The following is a 13,453-nucleotide window of genomic DNA, read 5'->3' on the forward strand; positions in this document are numbered from 1 at the left end:
GGGAAACACTGCTCTAAATAATGGTGGTCTCCCTCCATTTGCACCAGGCATCAATCTCTATTCTTCTAAAACCCGATAAAATTCCATTGAAGTTTGGGTCATACTGTTCAATTTCCCTTCTTAACGTAGATGTAAAAATTCTGGCAAAAGTTCTCTCTCTTAGGTTAGAAACTGTTATTCAAGACATCATTAATCCAGACCAAACTGGCTTTTTAAAAAATAGACAGGGTTTTTTTTTTCAGAAGGTTGATGAACAATTTACACTTCGTCTGACATTTGTGCCTAAGGCCTTAGTCTCTCTTGATGCAGAGAAGGCATTTGATCGTGTTGAGTGAGACTATTTATTCTATACATGGAAAAAAAATAGGTGATAAATTTGTGTCCTGGGTAAAACTCTTACATTCTTCTCCCTTGGCGTGTAAAAGCAAATGTGACCCTGGACCACAAAACCAGTTGTAAGTCGCACGGGTATATTTGTAGCAACAGCCAACAATACATTGTATGGGTCAATATTATTGATTTTTATTTTGCCAAAAATCATTAGGATATTAAGTAAAGATCATGTTCCATGAAGATATTTTGTAAACGTACTACTGTAAATATATCTAAACTTATTTTTTGATTAGTAATATGCTTTCATAAGGACTTCATTTGGATAACGTTAATGGGCGATTTTCTCAATATTTTGATTTCTTTGCACCCTCAGATTCCAGATTTTCAAATAGTTGGATCTCGACCAAATATTGTCCTATCCTAACATACCATATCCACCAATGGAAAGCTTATTTATTCAGCTTTCAGATGATGTATAAATCTACATTTCAAAAACTTGACCCTTATGACTGGTTTTGTGGTCCCGGGTCACAAATCCTGATTATTTCCCTCTTCACCATGGCACAAGACAGGGTTGGCCACTGTCCCCTTTTGTTTGCTGTAGCTATAGAACCTCTTGCAATCTCCTTTTGTAATAATCACAATATCACTGGTATTCTTACACCGTGTCTACACTGGATGCTAGCGGCACAGCAAAATACTATAGAACTTATTATACTATATACTTATAGTAAACTGCTGCCTCATTCTATTTATGTAAATTGTGTTTGCCTCAAAGTGTAAGGAATTATTTGACCAATCTGTTAACGGAGATCAAAATTCAATTAAAGTTATTCTATTGGCTTTTTTTATTTTACGATTTAATAGCATAAATAAAAAGAGTTCAACTTAAAATGTTGCCATATTCCAGCGGTTCTCAAAGTGATGCAAACCCAGGGGGTCCGCGAAATAATTTAGGGCCTTATGATTTCCATGATCAGGGGAATGTGGATGGAATCATGGAATTCAGTTATAAAATGGAATTTACTGTATAACGCGAATGTCACGAAATGTGGCAAATTTTGAATGAATAAATCTAAAGTACTGATCAAAAGTGGAGAATGATTAGTGTTAAAGCACAAAAGACTGCTTTTTAAATATGCAGTCTGCATGGTCTGCACATCTGAGTGAATGAATGCCAGTTTCATCCATTGATATCTAGGGTTTCATCTACTATACACATATTGAAGCACACGTGACAATTGCTGTGTTTTCTGCAACTGCTGCCTCAATGTATGAAGACATGATTTTTTTACATGAATCTCCAGAGCCGAGTCACTTCACCAGAATAAAAAAAAACAAAAACAACTATCATCATATATCACATGCAACACACAGACCATCAAAGTTCTTCATGACAACCTGTCAAAATAAATGTCTGATGGCTGCAATATAACAAAGAGTGAAAAATGTAAGGGGGTCTGAATACTTTCCGTACCCACTGTATATTGTACTACTATTGTTCAGTAATATGTACTTCTCAAAATAATAATAATAATAAAAAAATAGAACTCTTAAATTGTTTTTTTTTCCCCAGAAAAAAAAAATTTCTTCCATATTTTAATTTTAACAGTAAACCTCTGTTGTGCAGCACTTTGTTAGGCAAAAAAAATAAATGTTTTAATTAAAATAGAGTTGAATTTTCATTTGATTACATTGATTACATAAAAAGCTGTTCATGTTTTATGCCTTCATTTGATTACCACCGTTTTTGATCATACATTTGTATTAAATTGGAAAAGGAAAACAGAATTTCTAAATAAAACATTTCATAGGGCCCTATTATTATACAGATTTATATTGTTTTTTTTTATTTATTTATATTATACAGAATATATTGTTGATACATTTTATTTTGTTTATTAGTTTTATGATTTCAGGTTATTTGACATGAGTGCAGAAAAAATAAATAAATAAATAATAATAATGAAATGCAGGAAAAATAAAACAACAGTTCCAATGGCATCTAAGGCTTTGTTCAGAGTGTCAGTGCAAATCTAATTTCTGTGCATATCTGATTGGAATCGGATCTAAATGACTGACTGTCCACTAGGGATGTTTGACGATAAATCATGATAAAATTCCCCACGGTTAGTATTACCATTTGATTTTTTTAATCATTTAACCATTTTAATTATCATTATAACCATTAGGGATGCCATTAGGGATAACCATTATCGGGCCAATACTGAGCTCCTGTACTCGTTAAAATGCCCCGATACCAAACGCCGATACCACACAGCATGTGATAAGTGCCATATTCAGACAAAGAAACACCGACAACAGAACAACAGAATGGAGTTAAGGATGTCTACTACGAAGTATATGTATGCAACGAATATAACGTTAAACTTTCAGCATTAATGCCTGTATAGCTGATGTGCGCAAGCTGATAAACAAAGCACGCTGAGTGGATTGAGCGCGCGGCAGCGCAGATGCGCGTGCGCAAACTTGTCGAGTGAATATACCTTTCTCACAGACATCACTGGAAAGTTTGTAGTTCAGTCAGATAATTTAAAAAACAAGTAAAACAATGCACAAGTTACTTAACGGTAGGGATAGAGCGAGAGAGAGAGAGCGAGCGCGCGCACTTCTGTTGTGTGATCTTTGATGTTCACTCACTTAACACACGCATCATTTGGATTAAAACTAAATCGTAAAAATAAGACCATTTATAGGGGCATTCACTATAAACAATTTATTTTCAACCTTAGGCATACATGACTTTCTGCTTCGGCGAAAGTGAAACTAGCAGCCTGTGTGAAATGCGCTAGGCTGTACTATTCTGCACCAGTACAAATACGTGGTTGCGTGTGTTTAAGGATATACAGTCAAACCAAAAATTATTCAGAGACCAGATATAATTTTTTATATATATTTTTTTTACTAGTGGGTGCAGGACACTATAGTTCACTGACAAATCATACCCAAACATTCTTCATACAATGGACTACCAGTGAAACCAAAAATTATTCAGAGTCTAGGGAAAAAAAAACTGAAGTTCAGGTTTGCATGAAGCTGGATGACAGCATGCCCAGGAGACTATATGCTGTCATTAAGGCCAAGGGTTGCCCGGCTAAGTATTCATAGTTGTGTAAATACTGTCATACTAACAGCTGTCTGAATAATTTTGGGTTGATTGTAATCCATTACATGCCTTTCTATTAAAGTTATCTAACATTATCAAGCTGAATTTGTTTAACAGTTTAAACACAGTTTAACTCCCAAGTTCTTGACATATTTTATTACCATTTTCTAAACTATAGCAAATAAACTGTGATAATGTGACAAATGTTGAAGGTGTCAATAAATTTTGGTATGACTGTATCTATTTGATAAATGAAGTTAACCAACTAACATTATACATAACCTTTTGGTTTCTGTACCCAATATTTAAAAAATGTAAAAATGCAAAAAAAATATCGGCAAGTATCAAAAATAAAAGTATTGGTATCGGGTGAGTACTGGAAAAAGTGGTATCGGTGCATCCCTAATAACCATATTTGATTACCGCAATTTGAACAATTGAGGATGAATTAATACTATTCAGCATAAAGCAGTTTTAAGTGACAGTCTCACATGCGCACAGCACGCAGAGTAGTTTTGGAGAAAATGGGAGGTTTTAAAAGAGTGCTAAGGGAATTATACAAATAAATACATGAATTAATTATATGAATATACCTGTTCTGACTGTCTTCAGCAAAGATTCGGTGGTATTTTGTTTTTTATCTTCGCTCCATGTAATATCTAAAGAAGTGTTCTTAATCGCAATACTGCTTTGTCCACAGAGGTTATGGGAAACAGTTGTAATAAAGTGGGGGAATGATGACGTCACTTTGTAGGCAGATCGGCTGTTAGCATCGCACTGGTTCCCTCGACAAAAAGCCAATGGGATTTTTTTACATAGGCTTTTGGATTATCGCAAAACATAAACTCCGTGTTCAATCATAGTTCATGAAACTTACACGTTTTGTCCATCAAGATAATCTTCACAAAATAATACAACTTTTATGAATTTTGAAGCCAAAATAAAAGCGCCAGCACACAAACTACAGCACACGGTCACTCGCCTTCAGCATCACCACCACCATGCTCCCGACAACTTTTCAAACTTATTTTAACATGTTTAGTGAAAAGGATTTAGTCTGTATATGAATTTTAATCCACGCTACATGAACCTTTTCATATAAACTGGAATAAATACAAAACTAGAGCCAAACTAAAACTGAAATGAGACATTAGTAATAAATAGTATAGTGAATAAATGAAATAATCATAACTAAAAGGACATATGAAAGCACATATATCTGTACATTTCGAAATAAGGTGCATTAAAAGTGAATACATCTTTGATTAATATTAATATTTTAATTAAAAACATGTCTCCACATATTATTTAATAAAATTCTAGTACATTTAATCTATTAAATAACACCAGAGTGAGCGAGTTTTTGGATATGGTAAGATTAAACATTTTAGTGAATAAACAGGGTTTCTACAGGATTTTTAAGCTCAAATTTAAGACTTTAAAACCTTTTTTAAGACCTCCACAAATAAATTTAATACCATATGAGCGGGGTATGGCAATGCCTACAGTACCATATTAAACTGTAAAATTACTGTAAAAAGCATAATTTACAGTTCAGATACAAGTTCTCACAAAAACAAAAAGTTTTACAAATGATAAACATTTCAGCCTTTAAACCATTTTTAAATTAGTCTAAAATATTAATCATTAATTTAAACAATTATTATGAATAAATTGTTATATAAATTAAATAACATAAATTAGGGGTGTGCAATATTGACAAAAAATTATATTTTCTGGGATTTTATCGATAATGATAATTAGACGATATTTCACTGGGTGTGTTATTGTGCTGGTATTCTAAGGACTACCGTGGACAGCTGACTCCTGAATTTTTGATATTCTTCATATTCTGTGTGGTCAGTTCACAGCAGTGATATAAATTAATCTTTTCCAACAAGTTTTATGGGCATTTTTACCATTAAGCCATTTTTTCTAAAAGTGTGCATCATCTTTTGAGTCAAATTCTTGCATCTGGGATCAAGCAAATGAAATCAGTATCAACAGAATTCATCTTTGCAACGCAGAGAAAACACAGAAGCTGCATCTGAAGTGGCATTTAGATGCATTTACACACTGTTTAATGAAGCTCTGAGGGACATTAAATACTTTAACCTGCACTTACAAATGAATAAATAATGTTTTGATATTTTAAGCAAAACATTCAAAACTGATGTTTGAAATTATTTAAAAAATGAAAAGATACTTTAAATGAAGTTAAAACCACCAGCAGGTGGCAGCAAGTCACTGTTAATAAGTCATTGCGATTGAACCGAATCATTTAAACAGTTGATTCATTCAGGAACCGTCATGTAGCTCAGAGACGCAAAACAGTGCTGTGACTTTGTTTGGAATGATTTTTCTTGGCGATATAGAACAAAAGCAGGCAATATGGTGTCTAAAACGTAAGTCTCTTAATAATAACTTGTTTATTGAACTGTTGAATAAAATCAATATCAAATTTGTAATCATGCTGACTTTTGGAGAAAAAACGACACTCTTCGTGTGATATTAACTATATGAAATTATATATATACACATTTTCTGCCCCCATATCTTGAATTATGTGATAATTCTAAACGCATTTTAATAGACTGATTCATGCAGTGAAAGAAGGCATACGTGCACTAGATTAACCTATGTTAACTTACTAGATATCACGTAATATATGCATGCACTCTGTAGGTGTGTTTTGTTTGCTTTTCGCAATATACTCAATAATGATATATATCCATATCACCCACCCCTATTAAGATTTTTTATAATGTATTGTTTTCTTATCGATCCACCAGTTCACATTTAAAGCTCTGCGTGTTTGCAGGGTAAAAACATGGGTGGATTTTCGCATTTGTCTGAACTCTGATCAAAACAAGTTTTATTAAAATTGCACATTCATTCTCTGGATCGCGTTTGGTAGAAATATAACCGTTTCCCCGGTAACGGCAGTACACAAAGCAGCGTAGCACCGGACTTTGAACGTGCAGCACTCATGTTTCATAGCCTTTTGAAGTTTAATCCTCACATTGAGCCATATCGCAATTCTTGTCTTTCCGTCCCCAAATTTAAGACCTCTTGAAATCATAATTAAGACTTTCTTGTACAATTTAAGACTTTTTAAGGCCTTAAATTTGATACAACTAAATTAAAGACTTAAGACCCCGCGGAAACCCTGATAAAGTACCACATTTCAGCTATTGTTTTGTTAGGATGGGTACACAATTTTATTTTATCCTTGCTTCTAGAAAATCCTCAATCTTTTTGTTTTCTAACAGCAGCTGCCGTAAACATTTCATTTTAACGTGGCTTTAAGCACTATGCATTGTTAAAGTTTCACTTTCTCTTTGACTAATCCAGTAAATGTGGTGTTTACATGGAATAATCATGAGTTTATCTTATGGTCCGAACCCAGAGTATCCGTATCAGTAAACGATAAAACAAGCATCTTCCATCCGAAGACTTGTTGCATTTCGGGGCAAAGCAAAAAAAAAAAAAAAAACATTGTCGGACAACAATATAAAATGCAGTAAACTATTAATTGGTTATTCTACCATTAAAGCAGCACTATGTAACTTTTTCTGTGTTCAAAATTTGCAAAATGTATATAATGAGTACATCATGAATTAATCTTCCAAACCACATTTTTGTATTATTCCGTCCCACCCAAAGCTTTTTTCCATTTCGGGGAAAAGAAAAAAAAAAAAAAAAAACATTGTCGGACAACAATATAAAATGCAGTAAACTATTAATTGGTTATTCTACCATTAAAGCAGCACTATGTAACTTTTTCTGTGTTCAAAATTTGCAAAATGTATATAATGAGTACATCATGAATTAATCTTCCAAACCACATTTTTGTATTATTCCGAATCACTACAGTACACTTATAATAAGTACTTATATTTGGACTATTGTAGCCTGGTCAGGTCGTCACCGCTGCGGAGTAACACATACCTGCGTGAATCACCATAGACAAACTTAGAGAAGTAGCTCCGGCTGGAATGTTCTTCCGCGGGATGTGTGCAGTTCTATTTATTAACCACTAGAGCGCCAAAAGTTACATAGTGCTGCTTTAATTGTACAATAAATTATACTACAATTGGAATATACTGTAAATTGATAAACTGTTCGGCGTGATTAATTTTTTCAGTTTAACGTGTTAAAAATATTTAAAGTGAAGTAACGTGACGTGGTTACCCATACAAGGAATTAGTGCTCTCTTAGTTGGGGGTTCGGTGCCTTGCTCAAGGGCACCTCAGTATTGAAGATGGAAGAGAGCGCTGCACATTCACTCCCCCCACCTACAATTCCTGCAACCTTACGAGTCCGACTCTCCCGCTCTTGCTGTCGTCTCATCTCACGCTCCCGTCAGCATCACAACAAAAAAGGAACCTCAAGGTTGATCTATAGGAAAATGTGTGCAAATGTATAGGGCCCCATTCCTATATTTTGCCTGGGGCCAACAATTCACTAAATCCACCCCTGATGATCTAACACCCGATTTAACTTGTCAGCTCATTAATAGAGACTTTAAGACCGGAAGTGGATCAGGAAAGGTAAAAAGAGTTGAGAGAAAATATGATGCATGTCAGATCCGCGTCCTGATCAGCTCTTAAAGAAATAACAGCCAAAATAACCGAATAAACAGCTGCTGTGATGGCTGCGTTTACACTTGGCATTAACATGCGATCACCGTGATCTGATCAAGCAGATCGGATCAACAGCCAGTTAATGCCAAGCGCAAATGCACACTATTCAGTCGTCCAACGTGCTTTTTGTGTACCCTGCTTGAAGGAGATTAAAATATTATGCATGTGAAGCTGTAATTAAATATTGAGAAACAGTGTGTATTATATGTTTATAAATGCCGCTTACTCATTTATGAGAAGGAACCAAGTAGAGGACACAGTTACTTTTTTGGTTGATATAATCCTTAGGTGTGTAAATATACAATTGCCTTTTCGTTTTATTTAAATTTGTAGTTAAAATAACAAAAATAAATGTATTTTAAAGTTTAGTATTAGGCAAACAGGCTTATGCTGGTAACTCATCAGTGGACTTTCCTCGTCAATATAGGCTATATTTTTTTCACACTTTTCTCATTCTATATTTCTGACGTTCCAAAAGCGCCTCCTGCTGGCAGAGAATGAATGTTAATTTTCAATAATCCGGTCAGATCAATGCGAAAATCCACCCACATAACCCCATTTTAAATTAATATAATAATTTATACTTCTGGCTCACCCCTGGTTTAAACGCTCAAGTGTGAGGTTTATCATTTTATAATTTATTTTGTTTTTGTGAAAACCTGTATCTCAACTGTAAATCGGTTGCCATTTCGTGGTCTACAACATGAAAGAAAGCCATTATAACATGTACATGAAAAATGTAGAAACATTAGACACAACTATGGGGCACCATGGAGCAGCAGCAAGCATCACAACAAAAAAGGAACCTCAAGGTTGATCTATAGGAAAATGTGTGCAAATGTATAGGGCCCCATTCCTATATTTTGCCTGGGGCCAACAATTCACTAAATCCACCCCTGATGATCTAACACCCGATTTAACTTGTCAGCTCATTAATAGAGACTTTAAGACCGGAAGTGGATCAGAAAAGGTAAAAAGAGTTGAGAGAAAATATGATGCATGTCAGATCCGCGTCCTGATCAGCTCTTAAAGAAATAACAGCCAAAATAACCGAATAAACAGCTGCTGTGATGGCTGCGTTTACACTTGGCATTAACATGCGATCACCGTGATCTGATCAAGCAGATCGGATCACCAGTCAATCAGGACACGGCGCGTTTACACTTGGCAACATCAGCTGACTTCTCGATCTAGTTAACCGATCGGATCTTTATTTCCTGTGAAATACAGATCCGATCGGTAAACGCGCCGTGTCCTCCTGATTGACTGATGATCCGATCTGCTTGATCAGATCACAGTGATCGCATGTTAATGCCAAGTGTAAATGCAGCCTATTAATCAAAGGACAAAGAGAAAAAAAAAGGAGGAAAAAATAACTTTTGTAACTTTAAGGATCCATCTATATTTAATTTAGTGTTTGATAACTTCAATTTCAGTCTCTGTATATTTCTGCTGAAGGGCACAGGTAAATATGACTATTTAGGTGAATAAACCCATTTATTATAATGGGTTTATGTGAAGATTGTTTTAAGTTCACTTAAGTTTTTTTTTTTAAAGTCTAATGAATGTTAAAATTGATAGCTCTCAATTATACAGTAATGTTGAATGGCTATAGTCAATGGTTAAATATTAGGGGGGAGGGCAATTTTATAGAGAAATCAGTATTGGTATCATTGATACACTGAAAAAAAAAATTTCATTCATTCAATTAAAAAAATTTAGAGTAATGATTCACATCTATATTTTTTACCTTGAGCCAATGAAAAATAAATACCTTGCCCTAAACAATATTTTCTGTATCTATGAAAACTATTTTATAAAACCTGGCAAAATATATTTTCTTGTTGAAGAAAGTCAATTAATTTAAATTCTATTTTTGATCTAAACAAAAAAAATATATATAAATTTAATCAAAACAAAAATTCATTTAAGAAATGTCTTTTTATAGTTTTCATAGACAGAAAATATTGTTTATTGTTATTTATTTTTCATTGGCTCAAGTAAAAAAAAATACAGATGTGAAATCATTAACCTAAATTTTTTTTAATTGGATGAATGAAACATTTTTTTCAGTGTAATTTCCAAGTTAAATCTATATCAGTTGTTTTTTTCCAATTTGTTAAACTAGAAAATTAAGAAAAAAGCAAACAAATAAAGGAATATTCATGCAATTTTCTGTTTTATTTTAATTCAATTACAAATGTTAATTTAAAAACACAACAAAACATACATTTTTTTATCTGATCAGTTTTCAGAATCAGAATCACAACAAACGGCATCAAAACTATATGGTTTTACACCACTCTGAGTTCACAATATTGGCAGTACTGAATTTTAGGTGCTAACTCACCTTTTCCGAGGTTGAGCATTACCTGCTGAATAAAACATAAAGTGCTTTTCATACGCAGTCCAGGTGCAGGGCATAAATCAGTCTAAAAAAATGAACATAGAAGGCCTGAGATCGGTCGGTTCATCCATTACAAAATTTTCTTTCAAGATGATTCCCACTCTAAATGGGTTTAGATGTGGACTTGCTTGATCAACGCTGAGGATTCTTACTGGAGTCTGTCTTGTCAGCTGCATCTTAACAGGAAGAAACAGATCGATAAAAACATTATCAAGTCAGTCAAATAATGCTGTTGTCAAATACTCAAGATCATATAATGCGTTCACACCATGTTCTACTTAGAGCTGTTCATGTCCTTGGACCAGGAACTGTGCGTTTCTATGGCGACACTATCCATGCCTAAATTAATCTGCAGCAGTCAAGTACAGTGGCCATGTGGTACAAGTAGAAGCTCTCAGAAAATTCCCAGAATACAGATGGTAATTATGAGTTCTACAAGGACATGAATTATTTTTCCAAGTTGGAATCTTGTAATTATGGCAAATACAACATGGGATGAATGCACTTATACGTACCTGGTTTACTGTAAAAAGAGCTGGCATTTGGGTGATGTAAGGTTTGTTGTTGACAACTTTTCTGTGAAGCAAACATTAAAGTTGCAGTCTTTATAAGGGCATCTGACTTAATCGTCAGAATAGTCCATCTGCCATCAGTGGTTCAACCGTAACGTTATGAAGCGACAAGAATACTTTTTGTACACAAAGAAAACAAAAATAACGACTTTATTCAACAATTCGTCTCCTCTGTGTCTCTCCACATCACCATAGCGCCATTTTGGAGAATATGCGCTGAACGCAAGCAGCGTTCACTCTTATGTGTCAGCTGCGCTGCACGGATGCGCTGTTCAAATCAAAGAGTAAATACACGTAGAAAACATTTTCTTGTGTCGTGGCTGACACAGAAGAGCGTACACAATTCGCTTCATAATGTCACGGTTGAACCACTGATGGCAGATGGACTATTCTGACGATGTCTTTCATACTTTTCTGGGCCTTGACAGTGTAATTTACTTGGCAGGCAATGGGACAGTCACAAACCTCCCGGTTTTCATCCAAAATATCTTAAATTGTGTTCCGAAGACGAACAAAGCTTTTACGGGTTTGGAACGACATGGGGGTAAGTGATTAATGACAAACTTTTGGAGTGGAGTAACCCTTTAAGGGTTTACACATCAGTGTTAATTTTTTTCAAAAAAATGACATTTTTTGTCATCTATATGACATTTTTTTCAACGACGATAACGAACTAAAACTCTTTTTGAATGACAAAAACTATGACGTAAATCTATTGACATTTTCGTCAACGAATAAAAACGAGACGAAAATGTTAGGGTGGGACGATTTGGGAGGAGATTCATTCAGAACGAATCTGCTGCATGGTTCGAAGGTTAGATGCATACATATGAACCGGCGGGACATAAGCTAACATGCACTTGCTGCTCGTCGCATAAAACATTCAAAAATGTCAATATGTGGGAGTAAGAGAAGAGCAGACATATGGATAAATCTGACGACGCAAGAGAAAACTCAATTCGGTCTGGTTTTCTGAGCGCAGACACTGAAGCATACACACGGAAAGTGTGCGCTGAGACTGGGATAGAGTTAGCTGAGGCGGCGGGATCGAGAACGTCGCACCCGGCGGATGCAACGAATGAGCGGCAACCACATGTGACGACCCCAGGATGGACTCCGCTTTGTCCACGGTGAAAGTTGATGTATTCCCTCAGCGACCAGCACAGATTAGCTCTAGGCATGACGAAGCGGATATCGTCCTCTTTTGGAAGACCAAACAAAGTAGTTTTCGCTTTCACAACGAAGCACACAGCGTCTTCACGACATGAAGCAGCAGCGTCAACAAAACTACAGTGAGAATAAAAGTTACACCTTCTTTCTTTGCGTGAACATTTGGGCGGCGTTATGCAAATATTTCCACATAGTGAGGTAGATATGTGGAGGCGTGTTAGAACGAGCCGTTTTAGGTAGGTGTGGCTGACTCTGAACTTTTATAAAGAATATCTCTTTGGATTTGAGACTTTAGTCTTTGCAACTTTACAGATCTTCTTTATGCACCAAGAGCTTGTAACACTCCAAAGAGAAAGGAAAAATTTAAATCGCATCATATGACCCCTTTAAGACAGCTTGAACATGCATTTTAGTCTGAGACTGGCTTGTGAATCCGGGGTATAATGTTTATATAACATTAGCTATGCTCTCTTTTCACAGTTATGAGGGCCATACTTACACTTCCAAAGCATCTCTTCCATTTCTTCTTCCTTCCAAAACAAGATAGTCATTAAGAGGGCTCTGAACCTAGATAGAACAGAAGTATATTCATACGTTTTTGTATTTATACCATTAATTAATTTAAACTTACTCTTTCAAACAACAGCCATGTCTATTAAACGTGGTCGTTAAATTATTGCACTCACCATATTAGCGCCACCATTATCTCTCCTCCGCTGCAATCGCTGCTGCTGTATGAGTCAAATTAACTTACACTCCTCATAAACAACATCGAGTGAAAAAGAAAAAAACTAAAATAATCTCAGTCGAACTCGCTGGTCCGGGGTTCAAGCGTGGTTTTGTCCGCTGCAGGCGAGTGAGAAAATTAGCTAGCTAACGGATGAGAAAAGTCCCGTCGTTTAGACAAACAACCATTTTCGCCGATCACAAACAGTCTCTCGAGGAAAAGAAAGAGCAATCAAAGGTAAATGGCGGGAAATAACGTCCATACAACTAACTTATCTAAAACAACGTTTCCACCTTCTCATCCACAGCTCGTTGAATTCACACACAATCACACAGTAACAAAATGGTGTCGTTAACTGACTCGCAGCACCAGTGTGAGGAGGCGTGATCATGATATAAATTTAATAACATGAGTTAATCTAACCTTGATATTTTATCTTAGCCTTAGTTGAGCTCTTAATGAAAAATATTT

General features: G+C 35.3%; 1 protein-coding gene across 3 annotated transcripts in view; it reads right to left on the bottom strand.

Annotated features, from left to right (window-relative positions):
- Positions 1-13,453, bottom strand: part of LOC107588849 (mitogen-activated protein kinase kinase kinase kinase 4-like) — a 114,573-nt gene that overhangs the window by 78,633 nt on the left and 22,487 nt on the right. Inside the window, exon 1 of one of the 3 annotated variants that reach the window (XM_016277089.1) lies at positions 10,457-10,725. The exons of the other annotated variants lie outside the window; for them this stretch is intronic. The gene's annotated coding sequence lies outside the window, so the exon portion shown is untranslated. Of the gene's footprint in view, positions 1-10,456; positions 10,726-13,453 lie in introns of those variants that run through there. 3 annotated transcript variants of the gene reach the window in all.

The sequence above is a fragment of the Sinocyclocheilus grahami genome, unplaced genomic scaffold (assembly GCF_001515645.1).
Source record: "Sinocyclocheilus grahami isolate Dianchi unplaced genomic scaffold, SAMN03320097.WGS_v1.1 scaffold108.1, whole genome shotgun sequence".
NCBI classification, from domain to species: domain Eukaryota; kingdom Metazoa; phylum Chordata; class Actinopteri; order Cypriniformes; family Cyprinidae; genus Sinocyclocheilus; species Sinocyclocheilus grahami.